The following is a 27,805-nucleotide window of genomic DNA, read 5'->3' as shown; positions in this document are numbered from 1 at the left end:
TCAGCCTCCCAAGCTCAGACTCAAGTGATCCTCCCACCTTAGCCTCCGAGTAGCTGGGACTACAGGTGTGCACCACCACACCTGGCTAATTTTTAAATTTTTTGTAGAGACATGGTCTCACTGTGTTGCCCAGGCTGGTCTTGAACTCCTGGGCTCAAGCAATCCTCCTAACTTGGCCTTCCAAAGTGCTGGGGTGATAAGCTTCAACCACTGTACCCAGCCAGCTTTTTTTTTTTTTTTTGAGTTTTGGTAAAATGTATGTAACAAAATTTACTAGTTTAGGCTGGGTGCAGTGGCTCACGCCTGTCATCCTATCACCAGCACTTTGGGAGGCTGAGGCAAGAAGATTGCTGATCTCAAACTCCTGGCCTCAAGAGATCCTCCTGGTGCAGGTGTGAGCCACCATACCCAGCCAAATATGAACATTTTTGTTTCTTTGTTTCTTTGTTTTGAGACAGGGTCTCACTCTGTCACCCAGGCTGGAGTGCAGTGGTGTGATCACAGCTCGCTGCAGTCTCAACCTTCTGGGGTTCAAGTGATCCTCTCACGTCAGCCTCCCGAGTAACTGGGACCACAGGTGTGCACCACCATAGCTGGCTAATTTTTAATTTTTTTGCAGAGATGAGGTCTCACTATGTTGCCTAGGCTGGTCTTGAACTCCTGGGCTCAAGCAGTCCTTCCACCTCAGTCTCCCAAAGTGCTGGGATTTTGGGCATGTGCCACCACCACACCTGGCCCAAATATCAAGGTTTTGTTTTTTGTTTTTTGTTTTTTTTTGAGATGGAGTTTCGCTCTTGTTGCCCAGGCTGGAGTGCAATGGCGCGATCTCAGCTCACTGCAACCTCCACCTTCCAGGTTCAAGCGATTCTCCTGCCTCAGCCTCCCGAGTGGTTGGGATTACATGCATGCGCTGCCATGCCTGGCTAATTTTGTATTTTTTTAAGACAGTTTTCTCCATGTTGGTCAGGCTGGTCTTAAGCTCCTTACCTTAGGTGATCCACCCGCCTCAGCCTCCCAAAGTGCTAGGATTACAGGCATTAAGGTTGATATGTATTGCCAAGTTCCTATCCAGAGAACCACTTAATACCTGTTTATTTGTGTAAGAAAATGCACTGTTCTTTGTTTGTTTGTTTTTTGAGACGAAGTCTCGCTCTTGTCCCTCAGTCTGGAGTGCAATGGCGCGATCTCAGCTCACTGCAACCTCCGCCTCCCGGGTTCAAGCGATTCTCCTGCCTCAGCCTCCCAAGTAGCTGGGGTTACAGGTGCGTACCACCACACCCAGCTAATTTTCTGTATTTTAAGTAGAGACAGGGTTTCACCATGTTGGCCAGGCTGGTCTCGAACTCCTGACCTCAGGTGATCCACCTGCCTTGGCCTTCTAAAGTGCTAGGATTACAGGCGTGAGCCACCACACCTGGCCTAAAATGCACTGTTCTTTGATTATTAATTTCTCATTCAAAATTCTATATTAAGTTAAATTTCCTGGAGAGTATGATAGCTTTTTTTTTTTTAACCATTATTTTGTAAAACCAAAATTTGGGAGAGAATGTGAGGAGAAATTGAAAAGATCACTGATATTACCTAAATGACCCTGTTACTTAAAGTGACCTTTTGAAGTAAGAGGAAATGAAACAAGTTACACTGAGTTCCTCCACTGATGAAATGGGGAGGATGACACCTTCCCTGCCTGCCGTACAGGAATTGAATGGCTTAAAATTCTCTGTAGAAATAACTTCTTTCATGGCCAGGATCTTCAGAAGGGTACAATCTAGAGGGGAGAATTGGCCTTCCTTTCCCACAATGGTCAGGGGCCCTAGCTCTTAGCAGTTGGTTTGACATGCTGGAAATGTTCAGCTGCTTCCTAGCGAATCTGCTAGCAAAAGGGAAGGAGACACCTGTGTTGGGTTGTGTGGTGCGGTGTGGGGTGGGGTGGTATGGTGTGTATGTGTGTTTGTTGGGGGTGTTTAGCAGTAGACATAGTGGAGCTTGCTTTGGTTTTATATTATTGTAGTGTGTGGGTAGGAACTACATTGTCAAAATCACTGAAGGACAGTAGGAACCAGATTTGTTTGTTTCCCGTTAGACAAAATTAAATAAGGGGCCAGGCATGGTGGCTCATGCCTATAATCCCAGCACTTTGGGATGCAGAGGCAGAAGGATTGCTTGAGCCCAGGAGTTCCAGATGAGCCTAGGCAACATGGCAAGGCCCTGTCTCTACAAAAAATACAAAAATTTGCCAGGTGTGGTGGCTCCCACCTGTGGTCCCGGCTACTCAGGAGTCTGAGGAAGGAGGATCACTTGAGCCTGGGAGGTTGAGGCTGTGGTAAGCTGTGATTATACCACTGCACTCCAGCCTGGGCAACAGAATGAGGCTCTGTCTCCAAAAGAAAAAAAAAAGAAAGAAAGAAAGAAAGAAACAAGGAAGGTGAAGAGTAGTGCATAGGAAATCTTTTGGTGTTGCAACACCAAACACTTCATTTGAGTGTTTTGGGCTCTTTCCTTTGGAATTATACACCAGACCTATACTGCATATAAATTTATTAGAAAATGAGCCACACACTGTAACATATTCATGCTCTGGCTGTGGCCAATTAGACCATCACTAATCCCCACTGAGAAGCTTTTCTTTTTTTGTTTTGGGACAGGGTCTTGCTCTATCACCCAGATTCTGGAGTGCAGTGGTGCGATCATAGCTCACTGCAACCTGGAACTCCTTGGTTCAAGGGGTGCTCCTGCCTCAGCCTCCCAAGTAGCTGGAACTACAGGCACACACCCCTGTGCCTGGCTAATTTTTAATTTTTTAATTTTTTTAGACAGAGTCTTGCTGTGTCGCCAGGCTGGAGGGCAGTGGCATGATCTCGGCTCACTGCAGCCTCCAACTCCCTGGTTCCAGTGATTCTCCTGCCTCAGCCTCCTGAATAGCTGGGTTTACAGGTACATGCCACCACGGCCAGCTAATTTTTGTAATTTTAGTAGAGATGGGGTTTCACCATGTTGGCCAGGATAGTCTCGATTCTCCTAACCTCGTGATCCGCCCACCTCGGCCTCCCAAAATACTGGGATTACAGGTGTGGGCTACCGTGCCTGGCCTAATTTTTTTTATTTTTTGTAGAGATGGGGACTCGCTTGGCTTCCCAAAGTACTGGGATTGCAGGCCTGAGCCACTGTGCCCAGACTTGAACTTTTCTTTAGTTTTCTTGTTTTTGTGTGTGTGTGTTTTGTTTTTTTGACATGAAGTCTCACTGTCTCCCAGGCTGGAATGTGGTGGTGCAATGACGGGTCACCACAGCCTTGGCCTCCCAGGCTCAAGCAGTCCTCCCACCTCAGCCTCCCAAGTATCTGGGACTATAGGTGTGTGCCACCCCAGCTGGCTATTTTTGTGATTTTTGTAGAGATGGAATCTTGCCATGTTGCCTAGGCTGGTCTCAAACTCCTTGGCTCAAGCAGTCCACCTACTTCAGCCTCCCAAGGTACTGGGATTACAGGTGTGAGTCGCTGTGCCCAGCCAAGTTATTGTTTCTGTTTAGACCCCAGTAGTAAATATTTTAGGCTTTGCAGACCATATGGTTGTAACTACTCACCTCTGCCATTGGAGAACAAAAGCAGCCGTACACAATACTTAAATGAATGGGCGTGGCTATGTTTTAGTAAAACCTGAATTACAAAATATGGGCTACTAACTTACAGGCTATAGTTTGCTGGCTGCTGGTAGGGGGAAGTACACTTGACAAAAAGAGGCCTAGTTTTGATGGGAAATTGTTAAAAAAAAAAAAAAGCTTTGATGTCTGTCTGCTACTTACTGGTTGTGTCATTCTAGCATCTCTGAACCCTCATGTTTAAAATCAAAATGGTAATACCTTTCATAAGAAATAAGAATGAACAGTTGCACATGTGAGGAGATGTTTAACTTTTCTGGAAATAAGATATAAATTAAAACAATAATATGTTCTATCTTATATATTGATAAAATATGTTGGTAGAAGGGTGTAGATGGGAATTTTTATCCTCTGTTGGTGAGACTATAAACTAGTACACAATTTTAGATGGTAATTTGGGAATGTCTTTTAACATTTAAAATACACAAGCTTTTCAACCCATCAATTCTAATTATTGGTATATATTTTAGAGAAATATTAGCTTGTGTGTAAAATTAGAGATGTGCTGCCAGTGTTATCAATGCAGCATTCTTTGACATGGCAAAACACTGTGAACAACTTAAATGTCCAGATGTAGCAAAATGGGAAAAAAAAGTTGTGGCACATTCTTACCATAGGATCTTTTTAAGCTTTTAAAAGTGTAAGGAATTGCCAGCCACGATGACTCACACCTGTAATCCCAGCACTTTTGGGAGGGCAAGGTGGGTGGATTGTTTGAGCCTAGGAGTTTGAGAACAGTTTGGACAACATGGTGAAACCCCATCTCTACAAAAAAATTAGCTGGGTATGGTGGTGCACACTCTAGTCCCAGCTACCGGGAGGCTGAGGTGGGAGGATCACCTGAGCCCAGGTGGTCAAGGTTGCAGTGAGCCATGATGGCACCACTGCACTCCAGCCTGGGTGACAGAGTGAGACTGTGTCTCAAAAAAAATTATTTAAAAATGTGAGGAATCTATTATGTGCTGGTATGGAAACATGTCAAAGAAATTTTTACGTGAAAAGGGCAAGTTGCAGAACATATGGTATGATTACAGGTATGTGGACCAAACATACGTACCTGTATGTGAATATATACCTGTATGTGTACATGCTTAGGAAAAATCGGAAAGATTGTACAACAGACTTCTAACAGTGGTAACTTGTTAGCTGGGGAGTGCCACTGGCAAATGTGGATTGAGGCTTAACGAAGAGAGAGTTTTACATTTTACTCTAGATACCTCTGTATTATATTATTTCACAGTGATAATGTAATTTTTGTCCTTCCCAATTGTTTGGAGAGCTCCTGGGCCTGTCTGCACTTGCCAGCGTTAGGAATATGACAAAATAGGCAACTCTTTTCACATCAGTTGAGTTGGAAGCAGCTGCTGGGACCAGAACAGGGAGCACATGTAAGGAGGGGAGGGGGATAGCATGTGCAAGTGACTGGGAGAGGCAGCCAAGACAGGCCATTTTCAGTTTACCAACAGTCACTATCACATGTCTTATCTTGACATTCTCCAAATTACTTCGCTCTCTGTCATCACACTGGACCCTGAGGATGATTCTCTGAGCAAGGGAGGTAGGGATGATGATAAGACCGGGAGTAATCAAAACATGGGACAACAAGGAAAGTATGTGTGTAGAAATAGTTTTTTTTCTTTCACTTGAAATATATCAAGGATACTCAGTACAGCATTGTTTGAAATGGTAACATTGAAAATAGCCATTCCCTCAATAGAAAAATATGTGAACACATTATGGATATTCCTTATATGGACTTCTATGTAGCTTTTTAAAAGTATGAGTTAGAATTTTAGTTATTGACGCTTGGGGGGAGATGTTGATAAATTATTAGATAAATTGCAGAGCAATGTGTAAAGTTTAAACCTAGTTTTCTAAAAACAGAGAGCAACAAAACCCTTTCCAATATATTTGTATTTATGTTTTTTGGGGGCACAAAAATATGTTACCATTTCTCATCTTGTAGGAGGCCTTGGAGAGGAATGGAAAGGGGCTGGGAGATTACCAATTTTGTCTTTTATCTAACTTTGTATTGCTTCACTGGTTTTGAAGAACAAGGAGAGCAAACTTGTGTAAGCAAGAAATGAAGTTTCCTAAACATCGTTTCATCTTAATTAATTAATTAATTAATTTTTTTTTTTTTGAGACGGAGTTTTGCTCTTGTTGCCCAGGCTGGAATGCAGTGGCACAATCTTGGCTCACTGCAACCTCCGCCTCCCAGGTTCAAGTGATTCTTCTGCCTCAGCCTCCCTAGTAGCTGGGATTACAGGCACCTGCCACCACGCCCAGCTTTTTTAAATTTTTTTATTTTTGTATTTTTAATAGAGACGGGATTTCACTGTGTTAGCCAGGCTGGTCTCGAACTGCTGACCTCAGGCGATCCACCTGTCTCAGCCTCCCAAAGTGTGGGGATTACAGGCGTGAGCCACCGCGCCCAGCTCAATTTTTTTTTTTTTTTTTTTTTTTGAAACTGAGTCTCGCTCTGTTCCCCAGGCTGGAGTGCAGTGTTGCGATCTTGGCTCACTGCAACCTCCACCTCCCGGGTTCAAGCAATTCTCATGCCTCAGCCTCCCAAGTAGCTGGGAATACAGGCACCTGCCACCGTGCCCGACTGATTTTTGTATTTTTAGTAGAGATGGGGTTTCACCATGTTGGCCAGGCTGGTCTGGAACTCCTGACCTCAAGTGGTCCACCTGCCTCAGCCTCCCAAAGTGGTGGGATTATAGATAATGAGCCACCACGCCCAAAAATCAATTAAATGATTTTTAAAGGTTAACTTTTATTATTTTTTAGTGAGTTAATGAAGTAAAGAAATATAAAAGTTAAAATAGAGTTTTAATATGGAATTAATATGTAAATCTTCTTTTGGATTTAAAGGAGGCATCTGGGTAGTGGCAAGAGAACGAGCATTCAAGGAACCAGCTTTCTAGTTGTAGTTACCAACTTTCTGATGTGTGAGTTTTAATTTAGTAAGGTTATTTAATAACTTGAAGGCTTTAGTGTCCTTATCTCTAAAACAAAGAGCTTGTACAAGGAGATGTGCTTCACAAATCTGTTATCCCACAATTGAGCTACCTTTTGAGATTAGAATATTGTATTTCCTTTGTTTTAAAATGCTTTCTTTTTTTGTTTTTTTGCTTTTTTAATATTTTAACACTGAAATTGGGATGTATTTTACAATTGGTAGTATCTTTCAATTGTCACTGGCCATTTTTTTTCATATTTTTGTTATCTCTGAAATTGAGATATCTCATCATTGATGATGCAGGATAGTTCCATTTTCAATGCCATTTTTGTTTTCATAACAAAAATCTTCGCCCTTTCCTGGGCTTCTGTTACTTCCAATCCTGTCAGATTCATTCACATCGCTAAGACATTCTGGACTGGGAATATTGTTTGAGTGTGCAGGAATTTTGTACATCTTTTTATAACTGATGGATGTCCTATATGTAGCTACTGTTTGAGAAATCGAGTAACAAATGTGACACATCCAACTTAGTGTTCCTGAGTTTTGATTTTGTTTTGCTTGCTTTTTTTTTTTTTTTTTTAAAGAGATGGGATCTTGCCTGGGCGCAGTGGCTCATGCCAGTAATCCCAGTACTTGGGGAGGCTGAGGCAGGCAGATCACGAGGTCAGGAGTTCAAGACCAGCCTGGCCAACATGGTGAAACCCTGTCTCTACTAAAAATGCAAAAATTAGCTGGGTGTGGTGGTGGACACCTGGAATCCCAGCTACTCGGCAGGCTGAGGCAGGAGAATCACTTGAAACTGGAAGGCGGAGGTTGCAGTGAGCCAAGATCACGCCACTGCACTCCAGCCTGGGCAACAAGAGTAAAACTCCATCTCAAAAGAAAAAAAAAAAAGAGATGGGATCTTGTTGTGTCACCCAGGCTGGGGGCTGGGGTACAGTGGCACAGTCGTAGCTCACTGAAGCCTCAAACTCCTGAGCTCAAGTGATCCTCCTGTGTTAGCCTCCTGAGTAGCTGAGACTTCAGGCATGCCACCATACCTAATTTTTTTTTTATTTGTTGTTATTTTTCTTGAGACAGAGTCTCGCTGTGTCACCCAGGCTGGAGTGAAGTGGTATGATCTCAGTTCACTGTAGCCTCCACCTTCCAGGTTCAAGCGATTCTTGTGCCTCAGCCTCCTGAGTTGCTGGGATTATAGGCGTGCACCGCCACACCTGGCTAATTGTGTGTGTGTGTGTGTGTGTGTGTGTGTGTGTTTTTAGTAGTGACGAGGTTTTACCGTGTTGACCAGGCTGGTCTTGAACTCCTGGCCCCAGGTGATCTGTCTGCCTTGGCCTCTCAAAGTGCTAAGATTACAGGCGTAAGCCACCGTGCCCAACCAATTTTTTTCTTTTTTTTCCTTTCCTTTTTTTTTTTTTTTTTTTTTTTTGAGAGATGGGGTCTCGCTTTGTCACCCAAGCTGGTCTTGAACTCCTGGCTCAAGTGATCCTCCCATCTCAGCCTCCTGAGTCGTTGGGATTACAAGTGCAAGCCTCTGCACCTGGCTTGCCTGGCATGTAATAATTACAGTATGACACATATACAGAAAAGTACATAAAGTTTACAGCTCAAGGACTTTCCACAAGGTGAATACCTGTGTTACTAGCACCTACATCAAGAAACAGAACACTACCAGCATATTATTCGCCCCTTCCCAGTCATTATCCTCCTACTGTTTTATTTTTAAATGCAGTGAAAGTATACATAGGGATGATGACTCTTGGTTCATAAATGAGTGGCTCATGTTATCTCAGGTGAGTCTTCTGGAAAGAGCCCCAGATTAGGAGCCAGAAGACCATGGTTACATCGTGGCCTGGTTACTTTTTAACTGTATGACCTTAGGCAAGGTAAACTTAACTTTTCTGGACTTCATTCCTCTTTGGTAAAGTGAAAATAATAATGCCCTCACCTTAAAGAGCTGTTGTGAGGTTCATGTGACATTATTGGTAAACAGGAAATACCTTGTAAACGGGAAACACTTTGTTAGTTGTAAAGAGCCATACACGGCCGGGCGCGGTGGCTCAAGCCTGTAATCCCAGCACTTTGGGAGGCCAAGACGGGCAGATCACGAGGTCAGGAGATCGAGACCATCCTGGCTAACACGGTGAAACCCCATCTCTACTAAAAAATACAAAAAAAACTAGCCGGGCGAGGTGGCGGGCGCCTGTGGTCCCAGCTACTCAGGAGGCTGAGGCAGGAGAATGGCGTAAACCTGGGAGGCGGAGCTTGCAGTGCGCTGAGATCTGGCCACTGCACTCCAGCCCGGGTGACAGAGCAAGACTCTGTCTCAAAAAAAAAAAAAAAAAAAAAAAGCCATACACAAGTAATAGTCATTTTTGTTGAGAGCGGTGGAATCTCAAGCAGGAGAGAAAATGATGATCCCCAAATCTATTCTCTTTATCACCTTTGCTGTCTCATTTTTTTTTTTGACGTTTGTGTCACTGGCTTTCTGTTAAATTCTCCCAAAATAAAAATAATATAAAGGTCCTAACAGGAATCCCCAGAGATCTAGAATTTCTCCTAAAGTTTTTTTTACTTCCTCTCTTAATGCTGATGCCCACCAGATCTGTGCAAGGCAGAGACCTTGGTAAATCAACAAACTTCAATCGCAAATGAGTACATCACCCATTTACAGGCCTTATAAGCAAGCATGATCCTCTGATAGACACTCTTCTGAATTTATTCACTGTTCCAAATGGAGCCCAAATCCATATCTCTAACCCCAAATCATATTTTTCATTAGTTACTGATTATTTCTAACTGTTCATCCAGTAGATCTCACATCTAAGACCTAACCCTCAAACTGCTTGCCAATATAGCAAGACTGTTTAGATTTTGGACTTGGAGTGGGACAGACTTGGGTTTGAATCTTAATTCTGCTACTTATTAGCCTCATGATCTTTTTTAATAAAGATCATGACAGGTTGCTTAACATTGTGAAAGATTTATTCTATAAGTCGAGGGTATTAATAGTATTTGCTTGATAGGGGTGATACTATGCTCAGATGAATGGAGATTGTTATTGTTACTTTTACTTTTTGTTGTTGTTCTTGTTGTTGAGATGGAGTTTTGCTCTTGTTTCCCAGGCTGTATTGCAATCGTGTGATCTCAGTTAACTGCAACCTCTGCCTCCTGGGTTTGAGCGATTCTCCTGCCTCAGCCTCTCAAGTAGCTGGGATTGCAGGTGCCTGCCACCATACCCGGCTAATTTTTTTGTATTTTTAGTGGAGATGGGGTTTCACCATGTTGGCCAGACTGGTCTCGAACTCCTGGCCTCAAGTGATCCACCTGCCTCGACCTCCCAAAGTGCTGGGATTTCAAACGTGAGCCACCGTGCCCAGCCACTCTTACATTCTTATCTTGCTTTTTGGCACACATGTTCATTTATTTGTTCACTCAAGCTATGAAATTTAGAGGTGCTTCAAGAATTTTCCTTTTCTCATTCTTCATTTATACAGTTGTCCCTCAGTATCTGTGGAGTATTGGTTCCAGGACTTCCCACAGATGCCAAAATCCTTGGATGCTCAGGTCTCTTACATAAAATGGTATAATATTTACATGTAACCTACACACATCCTTCGTATAGTTTAAATCATCTTTGGGTTACTTATATAATGCAATGTAAATAATATGTAAATAGTTGTTACATTGTATTGTTTGAAATAATGACAAGAAAAAAAGTTTATACATCTTCAGTACAGATGCGTTTTTCTTCTCCAAAATGCTTTTGATCTCAGGTTGGTTAAATCCACAGATGGGGAACCCATGTATACAGAGGGCCTACTGTAATTGGTTGTCAGGGCCTATCATAAACAGTTTTCAAAGCTACTGTTGCATCTTTATTGTCATTGCCTTACTTCAGACATACATTACTTGTTTGTAACAAACAATGGTTTTTGCACTGCATTCTGTAAAGCTTTACGGAACTATAGAACTGACTCAAGAACCAGGGAAAAGAGGGAACAAGTCTCCAAATATCCCTTACTTCAAACTGTTGTCTTCTATGTGTCCTGTGGTTCGATATAAAGGTTACATTTTAAATAGAGTTAATTTAAAATATATGGTTTGGAATCTTTCATTTATTCGAGAAGTACTTATCAAGACACTCATGCTGTGGCAGCCATTGTACTGATTTCTAAGAATTCAGTGGTGAGCACACAGTTTGTGATTTCATGGAACTTAAGGCAGTGAGAAAAAGATAAATTAATAAAATACAAAAAGGTGTAATTAGAAACTATGGGCTGGGCACAGTGGCTCATACCTGTTATCCCAGTGCTCTGGGAGGCCAAGGTGGGAGCTTCACTTTAGTTTAGGAGTTCGAGATCAGGTTGGACAACATAGCAAGATCCTGTCTCTACAAAAATAAAAGAAAAATATCCAGGCGTGGTAGCATGTGCCTGATAAAGTACTGTTATTATTCCCATTTTACAGCTGGGGAAAATGAGGGCAAAGAGAGAGTAAATAACTTGCCCAAGGTTGCAGAGCTATTAAGCTATAAACCCAGAATTTGTATTAGGTTGTCTTTAAGTTCAGACCTCATAATCTTAGCCATTATGCTCTATTGCTTTCCTCTTGTGTCTTCCCATTCCAGTCTGTACTTCATACAGTTTCCCTTCTGAAACATAGCCCTGATCATGCTGTTCCCCTTTACATTCTTCCTTTAGAAACCTTGATTGTCTTCTCATCACCTACAATTTCTTAGCATGAGGCAAGTGCCTCACAATTTAGTATTACTTACCGTTCTTTTTTTTGGGACAGAGTCTTGCTGTGTCACCAGGCTGGAGTGCAGTGGCATGATCTCGGCTCACTGCAGTCTCCACCTCCTAGGTTCAAATGATTCTCCTGCCTCAGCCTCCTGAGTAGCTGGGATTACAGGCGCGCAACCACACCCAGCTAATTTTTGTATTTTTAGTAGAGACAGGGTTTCACCATGTTGGCCAGGATGGTCTCAATCTCCTGACCTCATGATCCACCTGCCTTGGCTGGTCTCAATCTCCTGACCTCATGATCCACCTGCCTTGGCCTCCCAAAGTGCTGGGATTACAGGCGTGAGCCACTGCACCTGGCCTTACTTATTACCCTTCTTATCATCTGATGCATCTCCCTAAAACTGCATGCCATTGCTCAACTGTAATATGCTCTGTCTTTGCACGTGCTGTTTTCTCTGCCTAGAATACTCCTTTTTTACTTTTTGGTGAAACTCTACTTATCCTGCTCATATTTTAAGTATCTAGCTTAAGTGTCACTTCCTATGTAAAGCATTCCCCATCATTGCATCCCATCCTGAGTTAGTCCCTCACAGCTCCTTTAAACCAGTACCTTCTCTTATTTTCCCATTCTAAAGTCTTTGCATGAAAACAAGAATCTTAGTGTTCTCTTTAGCTCCCCACCTTTCCCACACCCCTATATTCTAAGAGCATTGTCTCTACCTCTGTAATGCCTTTCAGATCCACCTGTTTTAGTTCCTACTGCCCCTGCCCTGGCAGTGCAGTTTTCTGTCTGCCTCTACAGCTGCCACCTAAGTCCATTTTCTGCCTCTGGCCTCACTGTTGCAGTAGAGTCATCTTTTCAAAAAGCACAAGTAGTATACCATTCTCCTGCCCAGGACTCTTCAGCATCTTCCAGTTCTCTTCAGTAAGTCACCCTGGGTTGTTGGCCCCCACTAGCCTTGCTTGTGTTACCTTACCTTCCTTTCAGCACACCCCAAGCCCATGTTCTTTGGCTTTATATTATGGTTACAGATGTGTCTCTTCCTCTACAAGATTATAAACTCAAGTTTAAAGATTTGCCCTTGGGCCAGGCACAGTGGCTCACACCTATAATCTCAGCACTTTGGGAGGCCAAGGTGGGCTGATTGCTTGAGCTCTAGAGATTGAGACCAGCTTGGGCAACATGGCAAAACCCCATCTCTACAAAAAGTACAAAAGTAGCTGGGCGTGGTCCCGCATGCCTGTAGCCCCAGCGACTTGGGAGGCTGAGGTCAGGAGGATCACTTGAGCCTGAGAGGCGGAGGTTGCAGTGAGCTGAGATTGCACCACTCTACACCAGCCTGGGCAACAGAGTGAGACCCTGTCTCAAAAAAAAAAAAAAAACCTTTGAATTCCTAGCACAGTATGAAGGATGTTTGTATCATGTTTATAGTCGAATATTCCTGATTAAATTTCATTAATTCTAAGTAAAGAGTAATATATCTTACGTATTTTGGAGAATATGTTTTGATATAAAGAAAGAACTTTGCCTTAAAAGGGATAAATTTCAGTTAGTAGGAAAATTGCTTGTGTGAAATTTTGTACTTCTCAGTGATTCCAGATACATAGGATTTATTTTCTGTCATGGTGATCAGGTTATTTACTAGCACCTTTAAAAGTGTGGATAGGCCAGCACGGTGGCCTTTTAATTCCAACACTTTGGGAAGTCAGTGCAGGTGGATCCCTTGAGCCCAGGTGTTCGCAGCTTAGGCAACATAGTGAGACTTCATTCCTACTAAAAATTAAAAATAGCCAGGCGTGGTGGTGCATGCCTGTTGTAGCAGCAGCTACTTGTAAGGCTGAGGCGGGAGGATCACTTGAGCCCAGAAGTTTGAGGTTGCAGCGAGCTGTGATTGTGCCACTGCACTCCAGCCTGGGTGACAGAGCAAGACGCTGTCTCAAAAAAAAAAAAAAAAAAAAAAAAAGGTGGATATAGATCTGGTGCCATTTAGATACCTGCATTGCCCTTTTCATGAGCCGTGGCAGAAGCAGTATAAACAATGAATGCAGAAATGCTTTGTATACATAAAGACCTATACTGATGAGAAAGATAGAGGATGTAGCGGAGATGTGCTGGAGAGAGCACTGGATTTAGAAGACATCTCTTTAAGTTCTTGCTCTGCAGCCTTACCAGTCGACCTTGAGGCAGGTATTTTCTTCTTTTTTTTTTTTTTTTTTTTTTTTTTTTTGTTGAGACGGAGTCTCGTTCTGTGACCCAGGCTGGTGTGCAGTGGCCAGATCTCAGCTCACTGCAAGCTCCGCCTCCTGGGTTTACGCCATTCTCCTGCCTCAGCCTCCCGGGTAGCTGGGACTACAGGCGCCCGCCACCACGCCCGGCTAGTTTTTTTGTATTTTTTTAGTAGAGACGGGGTTTCACTGTGTTAGCCAGGATGGTCTCAATCTCCTGACCTCGTGATCCGCCCATCTTGGCCTCCCAAAGTGCTGGGATTACAGGCTTGAGCCACCGTGCCCGGCCGGTATTTTCTTCTTACTGAGCCTTAGGTTCCTAATTTATAAAATTGGAATAAACCTTGCCTCTTAGGGTTCTTTTGGGAAGATTAATTGAGATGTGAGACACAACCTTCCCTAAAAATCCTGAAGTTTGTTCACATCCCTAGCACAATATGTATTTTAGGATTTTATTTTATCTGCCCATGTTAGGCACCATTCCCACTTATTTCACTTATTAGTAACATATTGACAAGTTTGGTTCTTGAGGCAATCTATCTTCCTGTTTAGAACTCATATTTAGACCGGGCGCGGTGGCTCAAGCCTGTAATCCCAGTACTTTGGGAGGCCGAGACGGGCGGATCACGAGGTCAGGAGATCGAGACCATCCTGGCTAACACGGTGAAACCCCGTCTCTACTAAAAATACAAAAAAAACTAGCCGGGCGAGGTGGCGGGCGCCTGTAGTCCCAGCTACTCAGGAGGCTGAGGCGGGAGAATGGCGTGAACCCGGGAGGCGGAGCTTGCAGTGAGCTGAGATCTGGCCACTGCACTCCAGCCTGGGCGACAGAGCGAGACTCCGTCTCAAAAAAAAAAAAAAAAAAAAAAGAACTCATATTTGTGTTTGTTCATTTCTATCAGTGATTAAAGGCATTCTGGTGTGGAAAAAGGAAAAGTGGACCTGGACAGAAAGACAGGGGTCTCAGTACTGTGTAGGACAGGGATGATAAAGTAGAGCTGTGGGGAGGAGAAGGGGTGAAGACCTAGGTATAGAAAGCTACTTTTCTTTAGGCTCTTTAGACAGATGTAGTTATAAATTGCATTTTGTGGCTTTTATTTATGAAAAGCTGCCTTGTAGTTCCTCAAGTGTGGCTCCAGTCACCTTTCATTGTATGCCATGCTAAGTTGGTACTACCAGTTTCCAAGGACCTCCTTCTTTCAACAGAGTATTAATGAAGCACCTATATGTGCCTCGCTTTGGGGATGGGTCCTAATAGGGTAACACACAGTGTGCCTGTTTCTAGGAGATTTGCTATTTTTTGGAAAGAACACCCTAACTAGTGATGTTTTGACCAGATTCTGAGGAGACGAGTTCTACTGCAAGATTTGTTGTTGAGAATGGTATCCTGTGGAAAGAATCATGGGAATTTTTGGAAGTAGAAAGGTACTTTATTTATTTATTTATTTTAGAGACAGGGTCTCACTCTGTTGCCCAGGCTAGAGTGCAGTGGTATGATCATAGCTCACTGTAACCTCAGACTCCTGGGCTCAAGTGATCCTCCCACCTTAACCTCCCAAGTTGCCAGTACTACAGACACGCACCTCCATGCCCAGCCAATTTTCATTTTTTGATATATATTTACTTATCTGTGTATCTATAGATAGATGGATAGGCAAATATATATATACACACACACACATATATATTTACACACACACACACAAATATATATATATATATATATTTATATATATATATATATATTTTTTTTTTTTTTTTTTTTTTTGAGAGAGAGTCTCACTATGTTGCCCACACTGGTCTCAAATTCCTTGGCTCAAGTGATCTTCCCATCTTGGCCTCCAAAAGTGCTGGGATTACAAGCATGAGCAACTGCCTGGCCCTGAAAAGGTACTTTAGAGCTGATCTGACCCTAGCTTGGGTCTCAGTAATTTGTCTCTGTGACTTGCATTAAGCCACATCGCGAGTGAGTGACCCATCCCCCCTCCAGGGGTTTTCAGCACCAGATCTGGTATGTTTTCTACCATCATGGAGGCTGTCTGCAGTAAGAGTATTCCCCCTCCATTTCAGGTTCTTTCGCATTTCTTATAATTAATTCTGTGTGTGTGGGCAGACGTGCTAGATATGTTCTTATGTTGGCTGTAGGGACAGAGCCGTTTTACTCCTCTGTGACAGTGAAACAGGGTGGAGAGGTTCTTAGCTGTTTTGTAGAAAGGCCTTCTTGAGAGAGAACTGAGTGGGCCTGTTGGATGTTATAATGAATCCTCTCTGGGTTTTGATTTGCCCTCTGCTTTTCTCCCCAGGAAGCCTCAGGCTTACCAACACTGCCTCATTAATCAGCCACTATCCTCTGGAGAGGGAGAATGAGGCCACGGTAAATAAGCTCAAGGTCAGGCTCCTGAAACAGCAGTCCTTCCCTTTAGCACCAGCGTTTCCTTACAGCCTCCCCCTCTCACCCTTGAGATATTGCCAACATCCCTTCTAGTAAAAGACTTTTCTTGGTGTTTGCTGTTTTCAGAGCAGTTTTGGTCCTTTAAGGTTTGTAAAGCTCTCAGATTCTCATAAAAAAACTCTTTAGTGATTAGTTTTGAAATTGGAGGTGTTTGATTATTTTGATTAAGAAGCTGATTTTCGGCCTGGTGCGGTGCCTTCCTCCTGTAATTCCAGCACTTTGGGAGGCCCAGGCAGGTGGATCACCTGAGGTTAGGAGTTCAAGCCCAGCATGGTGAAACCCCATCTCTACTAAAAATACAAAAAATTAGCCCAGTTTGTTGGCGGGTGCCTGTAATCCCAGCTACTTGGGAGGCTGAGGCAGAAGAATTGCTTGAACCCGGGAGGTGGAAGTTGCAGTGAGCTGAGATCGTGCCATTGCACTCTAGCGTGGGGACAAGAGCAAAACTCTGTCTCAAAAAATAAAAAAAGTTGATTTTCACGAGGAAAAGCGCACGACTTCTTCGATTCGCTGAGAATGTGCTAGCTTTTATTCATTCACTCAATGATTGTCTATTTAACAGCTGTAGAGAATAATATAGGCTAACTGGGTACAGTGGTTCATGCCTATTATCCCAACTACTCGGGAGGCTAAGGTACAAAAATCACATGAATCTGGGAGGCAGAGGTTGCAGTGAGCTGAGATCGCACCACTGCACCCCAACCTGGCTGACAGAGCGAGACTCCATCTCAAAAAAAAAAAAAAAAAAAAGGATAACATAGGGACAAGGTAGACAACTTACTATTTACATGACTAAAATCATGTAAATCACCTAATTCCTGAGCTTCAGAGCCTCAGATTTCCTCATCTTTAAAACTACCCAGTGCTCCCTTCGGCAGCATGTGTACTAAAATTGGAACAAAATAAAATAGGAACCATACAGAGATTAGCATGGCCCCTGTGCAAGGATGACATGCAAATTTGTGAAGAGTTGCATATGTTTTTTTAATTTTATTTAAAAAATAAAGTAAAATAAAACTGCCCAATACAATGCCTTCTAGTCTTTTCTCTGTCACTTATGTCCTGGCATCATAAAGTCTATCATTATCGTTGCTGTTACTGTTGTTATTCGTAGCTAATCCAGAGCCTGTCCCCTGCGGTCATCTTGTCTAATCCTCAGAACAATCTGTAACTTTTTTTTTTTTTTTTGAGACAGAGTCTCGCTCTGCCGCCCAGGCTGGAGTGCAGTGGTTCAATCTTGGCTCACTGCAACCTCTGCCTCCCGGGTTCACGCCATTCTCCTGCCTCAGCCTCCTGAGTAACTGGGACTACAGGTGTCTGCCATCACACCTATTTTTAGTAGAGACAGGTTTTCACCGTGTTAGCCAGGATGGTCTCCATCTCCTGACCTCGAGTGATCCACTCGCCTCAGCCTCCCAAAGTGCTGGGATTACAGGCGTGAGCCACCGCGCCCGGCTGACAAATCTGTAACTTTATAGACCTGCCTGGCAGAGTGGAGGGTTTGGGTAAGGGAATAACGACTCTAGAAGCTAGAACTCTAGAAGTTGCAGGTCATGGAGGGCCTTGAGTGCCAGGCTAATTATTTATGTTACAATCATCCTATGGGGATGATTGGGGACTTGAACTCTCCTAGTATTTATTTGTTTTTGTTTTTTGAGACATATCTTGCTCTATTGCCCAGGCTAGAGTGCAGTGGCATGATCATAGCTCACTATAACCTCAAACTCCTGGACTCAAGCAATCCTCCCACCTCAGCCTCCTGAGTAGCTAGGACTACAGGCGCACAGCACCACGTCCGGCTAATTCTTTTATTTTTTGTAGAGACGGGGATCTCGCTATGTTACCCAGGCTGGTCTTGAACTCCTGAGGAATTTGAACTCCTGAGCTTAAATTATCCTCCCACCTTGGCCTCCCAAAGTTCTGGGATTACAGGCATGAGCCACCACACCCAGCTCCAGTCTTTTTTTGTTTAAACTTTCAAAAATGATAATATAAATCCTGGTGCGATGGCATATGCCTGTAGTCCCAGCTACTCAGGAGACTGAGGCAGGAGCATAACCTGACCTTTTGAAATAACCTTTGTGCTCCTAACCAGTCACCACCCTCCTCCAACCTCTATCTGAACTCTACTGAAATTTATTTATTTATTTTAATTTAAAATTATTTATTTTTTCTTTTTTTGTGACAGAGTCCCACTCTGTCACCCAGACTGAAGTGAAGTGGCACAGTCTCAGCTCACTGCAACCTCCTCCTCCCGGATTCAAGTGATTCTTGCCTCAGCCTCCCAAATAGCTGAGATTACAGGCTCCTGCCACCACACTCAGCTAATTTTTGTATTTTTAGTAGACATGGGATTTTGCCCCATTGGAAAGTCTGGTCTTGAACTCTTGAGCTCAAGCGATCTGCCCGCCTCAACCTCCCAAAGTTCTGGGATTAAGGCGTGAGCCACTGTGCCCAGCCCTCCCTACCAAATTTAAAGTAATTTCTTTCCTTCCTTCCTTCCCTTCTCTTTTCCTTCCTTCGTTCCTTTCTCTCTCTCTCTCTCTTTTCCTCTCCCTCTCCCTCCCCCACCCCCATGCCTTTCTTTTCTTTTTTTCTTTCTTTTTTTGAGACGGAGTTTCACCCTTGTTGCCCAGGGTAGAGTGCAATGGCACGATCTTGGCTCACCACAACCTCTGCCTCCCGGGTTCAAGCAATTCTCCTGCCTCAGCCTCCTGAGTAGCTGGAATTACAGGTATGCACCACCACACCCAGCTAATTTTGTAATTTTAGTAGAGATGGGGTTTCTCCATGTTGGTCAGGCTGGTCTCGAATTCCCAACCTCAGGTGATCCGCCTGCCTCGGCCTCCCAGATTGCTGGGATTACAGGCGTAAGCCACCATGCCCGGCCCTTCTTCTCTTTTTCTAGAAAGGTTTTACCACTCCTTCCCCACTCTTTTGGGGACAGTAAGAATCAGGCAGGAGCCATGTGGCTGCCTGCTGCCTGTCTAGGCTGTGAGAGGAGCTGTCGAAATTCTGCTGCTGCCACAGGCGGGAGGAAGAGGAGGGAAACGCTGGAGAAACTGGCCAGGCTCCTTGGGCTGCCCTGAAGAGCTGGCCCAGAAACTTGGCAGCTTTGCAGAGGGGTTCCAGGGGAAGGTTCAGCCTCTCAGAAGCTGCACAGCTGGAAGCTGTTGCCTTAAGTTTAGAGCAAGGGGCCAGGCTGGGGAGACTTTTTGAGACAGTGTCAGTTCTATCTGAGCTAGGAAGCTTCAGGGCTGACCCATTGCCATATGTGGCCAGGGCAGTTTTAGCAGGCCTCCCTCCTATTTTCGCCTTATACATTTTCTGGAGCATTGATAATGTCAGTCTTTAAATTTAAGTTTGGCCAGGCCTGTGATGGCTTATGCCTATAATCCTAGCACTTTGGGAGGCTGAAGCAGGCAGATCACTTGAGCCCAGGAGTTTGAGACCAGCCTGGGCAACATGATGAAACTTTGTCTCTACAAAAAAAAATACAAAAATTAGTCAGGCGTGGTAGCACGCACCTGTAGTCCCACTACTCCAGAGGCCGAGGTGGGAGGATTGTTTGAGCCCAGGAGGCTGAGGCTGCAGTGAGCCATGATTGTGCCACTTGCACTCAAGCCAGGGTGACAGAGTGAGACTCTATCTCAAGAAAACAAAAAACAAAACCCCAAACAATTATGTTTGCCACTTTGCTTTTCTATAAAAGTTTTGGTATCTGCTTTGCTTTTGCTTTCATGGTGCTCCTTTGAATAAGAACTTCTCTTCCTGCTAATAGTGATTGCTAACTACAGACTACAAATCATACAGTGAGAATAGCCTACAGGGCTTGGAAGAAGCAGCAGGGTGATGGGGAGCCTTACAGCAATGATCCTTGGTCTGACCCCCACCCCCCACCTCATCCCAACCACCCACCACAGTCATTCTCTGGTGGCCAGAAAGTTGAATTTGTAAACCTGACATCCAGATGTAGTTTGGAGAAGCAGATTTAAGGAGTGCTAGTGTGCTAGGTGTTATGGGGGATCACAGAGAGAGAGCGGTAGAACTGGTTATGCCCTTGAGGAATTTCCATTCTAGATGTGAAGACAAGACTTTCATGCATATACACATAAGTGCCAAGAGTAGGAGGTAGTTACATTTTTCTTATCACCAGTGTAATATAAGATTATTAAAAATAAATGCAAGGCTGGGCATGGTGGCTCACACCTGTAATCCAGCACTTTGGGAACCTGAGGTAGGTAGATCACAAGGTCAGGAGTTCGAGACCAGCCTGGCCAACATGGTCAAACCCTGTCTCTACTGAAAATACAAAAATCAGCTGGGCATGGGGGCAGGTGCCTATAATCCCAGCTACTTGGTAGGCTGTGGCAGGAGAATTGTTTGAACCCAGGAGACGGAGGTTGCATTGAGCCAAGATCATGCCATTGTACTCCAGCCTGGGTGACAGGGCAAGACTCCATCTCAAAAAAAAAAAAAAAACATACAGCATAGAAAGTCCCCAAGTGAATGTTCCCTACAATCTAACTCCTCCCGCAAGGTAACCCCTGTTAACTGTTAAATATTTGAGGAGTTAGGAATATTAAATCAAATATATTAAATATTTGAGCTGGACCCTAAAGTAAAACCTAGAGAGGCAGACTGATGGGAAGAAGGCAGAGAGACAGAGGATCCAGCCTCCTGCTCCAGGCAGAATACCCTCTCTGGCTTCCCAAACAATTGGTGAGCCAACTTCTGTTTGGACACCTTGGTGACAAGCGACCAAAATGCCAAACAGGAATTAGTCTGCAGGAAGCACCCATCCATGCCTTACATGCTAGCCAGTGTGTTGGACACCTTATAGGTATTATTGAATTAATTTTCATTAATTTTCATCACTCTTTTATAACGGGTGTCTTTATTCTTATTTTACAAATAGGGGTACTAAAGCTCAGAAGTTTCTTGCCAACATCAAATAGCAGCATGTGGTAGAGACTTCTACCATTTACTTGCTGTGTGATCTTGGCAAATTATTTCATCTCATAGCTCAATTTCCTCCTCTATAAGGTTGGGTGATAATGGTACCTACTTCATAAGGGAGTTGTTAAGATTAATGAGTTCGTACATGTTAGGTCAGTAGAATAGTGTCAGGTACATAGTATGCACTCAGTAAGCATTAGCTACTATATGTCTTTCTGTCTATCTATCTGTCCATTTATTTATGTATTTATTGAGACAGAGTCTTACTCTGGCACCCAGGCTGGAGTGCAGTGGCATGATCTCTGCTCATTCCGCATTCAAGCAATTCTCCCACCTTAGCCTCCTGAGTAGCTGGGACTTTGACACTAAAAAAGACACTAATTTGTTTGTAAATCATGACGTTTTACTGGTTGTCTTATGTGTAAAACATTTTAGCCTATATGTTATAAACTGTAGCCAATGATTGTGACCTCTATAGTATACCTCCTAGTAGAAAAAGACAAAGACAACTCTGGGCCAGGTGTGGTGGTTCATGCCTGTAATCCCAGGGCTTTGGGAGAAGCATAGAATTTTTAGAGAAGAATTTATAATAATGCTGTGCCTAGGCAACATAGTGAGACCCTGTCTCTACAGAAAAAAAAAAAAAATTAGCCAGGCATGGTGGCACACACCTGTACTCCCACTACTTGGGACGCTGAGGCAGGTGGATCACTTGATCCCAGAAGTTTGAGGTTACAGTGAGCTATGATCTTGCCACTGCACTCCAGCCTGGGTGACAGAGTGAGACCTTGCCTCTTAAAAAAAAAAAAAAAAAGAACTCCACTTGGCTAATTTTTTGTTTTTGTGTGGTAGAAACAGGGTTTCGCCATGTTGCCCAGGCTGGCCTCTCAAAGTGCTGTCATTACAGCCATGAGCCACTGTGACCCACCAGCTACTACTTATTATACTCTGTTTTCTCTCTTCTTCTGACATCATGTCATCTCCTCAGTTTAATTCTTCATATCATCCCTCATACTTTTCTCCCCTGTACAGTTCCTCTCTCTGCCTCCTGTCCGTTCTTTACCCTGTCTCCACAATGTCTCTCACTGTAGCTTCCACCTGGGTTCAAGTGATCCTCCCACCTCAGCCTCCTGAGTAGCTGGAACTATAGGTGCGGGCCACCATACCTGGCTAATTTTTTATTCATGAAATTTTTTGTAGAGATGGGATCTCCCTATGTTGCCCGCGCTGGTCTCAAACTCTTGGGCTCCAGTGATCCACCCAAAGTGCTGGGATTACAGGTGTGAGCCACCGTGCCAAGCCCCCTTTCCATTCTTTCTTACCTTACCCTCTTGTGTGTCCTCATTATCTGTCTCCTGACTGTGCAGCCTCCTGACTCACCTCATTGCTGCTAGTCTCATTCAGGTATATATCAGAATAAACTTGGGGCACCGTTTGTGTCATACCACAGCTCTGTGTTAATAACAAACAAACTTACAAATCTTTGATTCCTTGGTTTGAGGTTCAAGATCCTCCTAGCTCTCTGACCCTACCTCACTCTTCAAGCCTTTTCTCCTACTGCCTCCATGCCTCCTCTCTGCTTTTTCTTCCTCCCCACACCTCTCTGTTTCCATCTGGGGAAATGCTACCTGTATGTTTCAAGGTCCAAATTAAAATGGCACTTCATTTTTGTAATCCTTCCCTACTCTAAACTGGTTAGAATTTTTCTTTACAGCTTTTATGGAAAGTAGCACACCAGTTTGAAATTAATCTTCAAGTCACATTTCATATCTCCTGTGGAATGACAACCTACCTCAGTGCAGATGCTGGGGCTTAATTAATTCATCTTTGTATACTTCCTACAGTTTCCTATAGGAGTGCCTTACACATAGTAGGTGCTCAGTAAGTGTTTGTGGCATAAGATTAGGCGGTGTCTGTTGACCATCTGGTGGGCTTCCCTTTCAACCTTGGTGACAGTCGCTATGTAGTGGGGGAAAATGCTGTGGTTTTGTCTTCTCAGAGTCAGACATCTTTTGTTTTCAGCCATGTAGGAGAAGCAGAGCCTACAAGTCCCGGTGCCTTCGTCTGTTAAGGGCTGCAGCCAGTGCCTAGCGTACTCGGTCTCGTGCCTTGGCCCCTCAGCCCCTCCCCACAAATGCTCAGCGGAACAGGGGATTAGGTTCTGGCAGCACAGCTGGGATTTTGGCGGCCATTCCACAGCCGACAATAGCACGCAGCACAGGACAGCGCAGGCCTGTACTCCAGGGCCAGAATCTGCCTGGGCTTCTTGTTTGGGTGGCGGAGGGGGAGGAGCGGGCACAGCACGGCATCCTGGCCTTGCCACGCAGAAGGTATGGGCTGGAGAGATTCCCTCGGGGAATGGACTTGGGGGTGGCCGTGTCCCAGAGCAGGGCAGGCGGTGCCCATGGAAGGTGGCAGGGTGCTTTGTGTGTGAGCGGCATGGTTGTGCTTAAAGACACAGCCTGCCCTGGGGCCGGTAGGAAGCTGCCCCCCGATCAAAGGGCCTGCATGTTGCTTGTTCTTCAAAGCCTCTGTTCCCGGGTCTTCCTGCCTGCCCTGCGGTCCGCCAGGCAGGGGCTGATCTAATTATCAGGACAGCCCTTGTGCTGCCCTTCCATTGCTGTCCAGAGAGATGGACAGATTATTACTGCTGCCTTAAACTCTGGGTGGAAAACAGAGTGAAGGGGGAGTGTCCGGTTGATCCCAGGTTTGTCAGGCAGGCCACTGTGAGATGTGTTTTGTGTGTTTATGCCACAGTTTGCCTTGGCTCTTGCTGCTGTTGGAGTTCTGTAATTTTGCCTGCCTGCTTGTGCCTTCACCCGCAGTCCGCCACCCCCATTCGTCCTGCTTTTCTTGTTCGTTGACCAAGCCTCCAGCCTTCCCCTTTGCAGCCCCTCCTCTCCAGTGCACCCCCTCCCTCTGGGCCCCACCCCCACTGAGAGTCCCCTGCTTGCTGTCGCTCCCAGATCAGGGAAGCTTGCTGTGCCTTTAAAGAAAGCAGACTCCTGGCTGTGACGCACTTCTGGCTGTCAGCCAGGAAGATCGCTCCTGCCAGGCAGACTGAGAAGAAAACCAACAACTTTTCTTTTGTGTGTGGGGTTACTTTCCACTGGCCCCCCCTTCCTCCTCTCCTTTCAAGATTTAAATGCTAATGGCGGATTAAAACCTGTAGATACGTTTGGCTTTAGGAGTCTGGTAAGGCCCCCCTGCACCGAGACTTTTTCTCTCTCACTCTTTCTCTGGGTTTTTGTTCAAACATGGAAGAGGGAGTGGGGTGGATTCTCCCCCCTCACCTCCCTTTCCTGCGCCATCCTTAAAGGGGAGGGAGAGAAGAGGGAGAGCAAGTAAACATACTCAGAAACAGGCGCTGTGGAGTAGAGCTCGCCAACATCCGGGAGTTGGCGCCTTTCAGAGCAAAGGGTTGCTTTCTTTCCCCCCTTGCGTAGATGTCAGCATGTTTTTGTTCAGAGAAGGAAAGCGTGTGCGCCTGCACGTTGAGCTGTAGGGGTAGCTCATGAGAAGGCTTCACCATTTCTGCGTGAGGCCCTGGGTGTGTGAGGCCCTGGGTGTGTGCGCGGTGGTAGGCAGTAAAAAAAAGGGTTCATTTTGTCAGCTAGTAGGGACCAGGGTGTGTGAATATAGTGGTGGGGGCCCAGGTGAGTGTATGTGTGTAAGTGTGTATGTACGCGCTTCTGTACAATACATGGCTGCGGGCCTGGTTGCGGGTCTGGTTCCTGATTGCAGCTCTTTTGCCATCATCCTGATCTGGACCTTCCAGAGCGTGAGGAGAAGGGGCAGACATCAGTAAGGCACTTTTGAAGAAACTAGAGAATCTTGGTTTCCCCTGCAATCCCTCTGTTGTTCCTCTCCAGGGCCTTGGGGTTCTGTGCCAAACTCTAGGCTACAAAGATGGGGTGGTCTGTGTTAAGAGGAGGAGGCCTGAGCCCAAGCTAGTCCCTTTAGAAGGACCAAACTGGTTTGCCCCTGACCTCAGGAAACTCTTTGGACTTGGACCAGACGGTCTGTCCAGTACTCCCCAGGAATTGAAAAAGATTGTTTTTCTCTGTATGACGTCTCTTGGAGCCACTGGTCCTTTTGCCTTTTATCTTCTCAGAGGCAGGGGATGTACTAGCGACGTATTTCCTATGCTGTTTTTATAGCTTGTTAGCCTAGGGCAAGGTGGCTTGGCCCCTCTGGGGTAACCTGCCAGGTGAGGTCTGGGTGTTTGCTTGCATGTGCCTCCTGAGCTATCCATCCCAGAGTTGGAGGAGGAGGAGGAGCTGCAAGATCAGGATTTTCACTCTTTGGATGTGAGTGTCTCTCAGATGGGGAGTATCTTTCTAAGAAAGGGGTACAGAGCATGGAATTCTTAGGCTACAGGCAGGCAGGGTCTCAGGGTAAGTGGTAGTAAATTTTGCAAGTGAGCACTGGCGCACAGATGGGGCAGCCATTTCCTTTGTGAGCCGTGAGGCTGTAGTCCTTTGGAACTATCAGGTGGAGAAGGGGGTGGGATTCTGGGAAGGACCCTTTGAGGTGGGAGCTTGTGTGGGCTTTGGGCCCTGAAATTCTGGGAGTGGGAGTTAGCACTAAGAGAATGAGGGTTCAGCAGAAGCAGGGGCCCATGAGCTGAGAGATACGTGTGGTTTAACAACTCTCTGGGACCAAAGGTCACTTTGGTGTTATCTTGAGGTAGGGCTGGTGTTCCCTTGATGGGCAATAAGTGGCTAAGAGGCAGTCTCAGAGGAGGTGGCACCCAGGCCAGGGGTGGGGTAAGGAGAGCAGTACTGCTGCAGCTCAGACCCTCTGGCCTTTGGCCTATCACTTGTTCTGTACTTAAAACTGAAGCTTTTTCAGAATAGACTCCAGAGCTCAGCAATTTGACCCTCTGGTCCCACTTCTTGCATCTGAGCAGGTGGTTTATATTAGCTTCAGCCCTGGTAGGAAATAATGGCTAGACTTTAACTCTTTAAGGTCCAGAGAGGGTACAAGCAAAGTGGCTGCATGTCTCTTTAGTGTCACTCTTCTTATCTTGATACTTATTTTCTGGAAACAGAGGAGTTACTATAAATGTGAGAATTGGTCCTGGTGCCGGGGAGCTGCATTGTCTCAGTTTGGGAAATGTAAAAAGGATGCAGGGCCTTAAGTTTGTAACGTAACTGCTTCTGTGTCCTTGGTTACTTCTTGAGAACAGGGAAAAGGGAGGGTGCCTTACCAGCTCAGTGAGGCCTCTGTTTTAGATTCTGGGGGAATTTCTTTCTCAGAGAATCAGGTAGATGGGAACTCCAAAGGTGCCCTCAGAGGGCCTGGCCTTTTGTTTCTTTGTTTATTGAGTGAGGGTTGCGGGGGTGCCTGATCCAGCTGGGGTGGATCTCAGCAGATCCTTCTGTGAAATGGTTCCAGGCTACCATCACAAGGATCTGTTTTTCCATCAGCATCACCCAGTGTACTGGGTGGGGCCTGCCTCAGATTTCAGAGGGAGGGTGGGGAGGATGGTACTCTGACTGGGAGCCCTTGGGTTCCCAGCCAAAGTCTGCTTAAAGCTATAGTCCCAATGTAAAAGACTTAGCTGTGCTCCTGGCTTCAGTCATTCCTTACCCAGAGAAAAGGGAATGGCTGGGCTCTCCTGAAGCCTCTCACACTGATGTTCTATCTCTAAGAAAGTACCTCTTTACAGGCTTAGACCTGAAGAGCAGACAAGATCCTTCAGGAGTTCCTAGTGGTGAATATTGGGTTCCTCGTATTTCTGTGCCTGGGGAACACAGAAAAGAATATTTAGCCTTGACACTCATTTTCTTGAGCAGTGGAACTAGTTTTAGACAGGCTCTCCTGGGAGGACCTCAGGGTTGTATGTTTTGCCTCTGAGATGAAGAGGTTGGTTAAACCTCAGGACATTTTTAGTAGCACAGCTGTGAATCTTTCAAAGGGGGCAAGATCTGCCTACAGTTGCAAATAAAATTTCTGACTGAAGTGTTGGGCCTCATCAAAAAGACTGCAAGTCTAGCAGCATTGAGGATGGGGGAGAGGTGATCTCAGCCTCATTCCTTGTGATTTAATAGCTCAGAGGCCTTTTTTTAAAGAAGCCCCAGTTGAGTGTCTGGCTGTTGCCACCCCACCACAGAGCCAAGTGTGGTCCCTTGAGCTTTAGTCTTGTCAACCACAGAAAAGCCTTATTGCAGTGCAGTACTTGGGGCTATCTGTATCCATCCATGCCTGTCCTCAAGGGCTATACAGTCTTGCCCATGGATAGGGCATACTTGATGATAATCATCCAAGACTGAGGAACATAAGCCCCTTAGCTTCTTTGCCCTCCTGAGAGCTCTCTTAACCATTTCATTTGCCCTTGCCAAAGCCCAGGTGAATTGGCTCATTTCCAAGACTGATGCTGGCATGACATGTGGAAACATGTTGGATTTTGCAGGGTCAGGAAGCACTTAATTGTAATTAGCATTTAGTTATATTTTAGCATTTAATTATTTTCTTCTATTAGTGCTTCATGTATGTTTAATTATACTCCCTCCCCTGCTATAAGCCCCTCAAAGGCAAGGACCATGTCATTGTCTCCCATTTCCCATGTAGCTTCTAGCACAGGATGATCACACATACATATATATATATATATATATATATATATATATATATATATATATATATTTTGTTGTTGTTTTGAGATGGAGTCTCGCTCTGTCACCCAGGCTGGAGTGCAGTGGCGCAATCTCAGTTCACTGCAAGCTCCGCCTCCCGGGTTCATGCCATTCTCCTGCCTCAGCCTCCCGAGTAGCTGGGACTACAGGCACCC

At 45.0% G+C, this 27,805-nt stretch overlaps 1 protein-coding gene and 1 pseudogene across 8 annotated transcripts in view; both read left to right on the top strand.

Moving 5' to 3' along the window:
- Window positions 1-27,805, top strand: part of NUMA1 (nuclear mitotic apparatus protein 1) — an 81,596-nt gene that overhangs the window by 17,498 nt on the left and 36,293 nt on the right. For 2 of the 8 annotated variants that reach the window (XM_023209548.3, XM_023209542.3), the window contains exon 1: window positions 23,983-24,204. The exons of 2 other annotated variants lie outside the window; for them this stretch is intronic. The gene's annotated coding sequence lies outside the window, so the exon portion shown is untranslated. Of the gene's footprint in view, window positions 1-1,164; window positions 1,263-23,024; window positions 23,340-23,694; window positions 23,717-23,975; window positions 24,205-27,805 lie in introns of those variants that run through there. 4 more of the 8 variants (XM_023209549.2, XM_023209544.1, XM_023209546.1 and 1 more) reach the window with 4 other exon arrangements.
- LOC111540990 lies at window positions 16,936-17,032 on the top strand (annotated as a pseudogene).

The sequence above is a fragment of the Piliocolobus tephrosceles genome, chromosome 13, assembly GCF_002776525.5.
Source record: "Piliocolobus tephrosceles isolate RC106 chromosome 13, ASM277652v3, whole genome shotgun sequence".
NCBI classification, from domain to species: domain Eukaryota; kingdom Metazoa; phylum Chordata; class Mammalia; order Primates; family Cercopithecidae; genus Piliocolobus; species Piliocolobus tephrosceles.
This window is presented reverse-complemented; position numbering and strand designations above follow the sequence as displayed.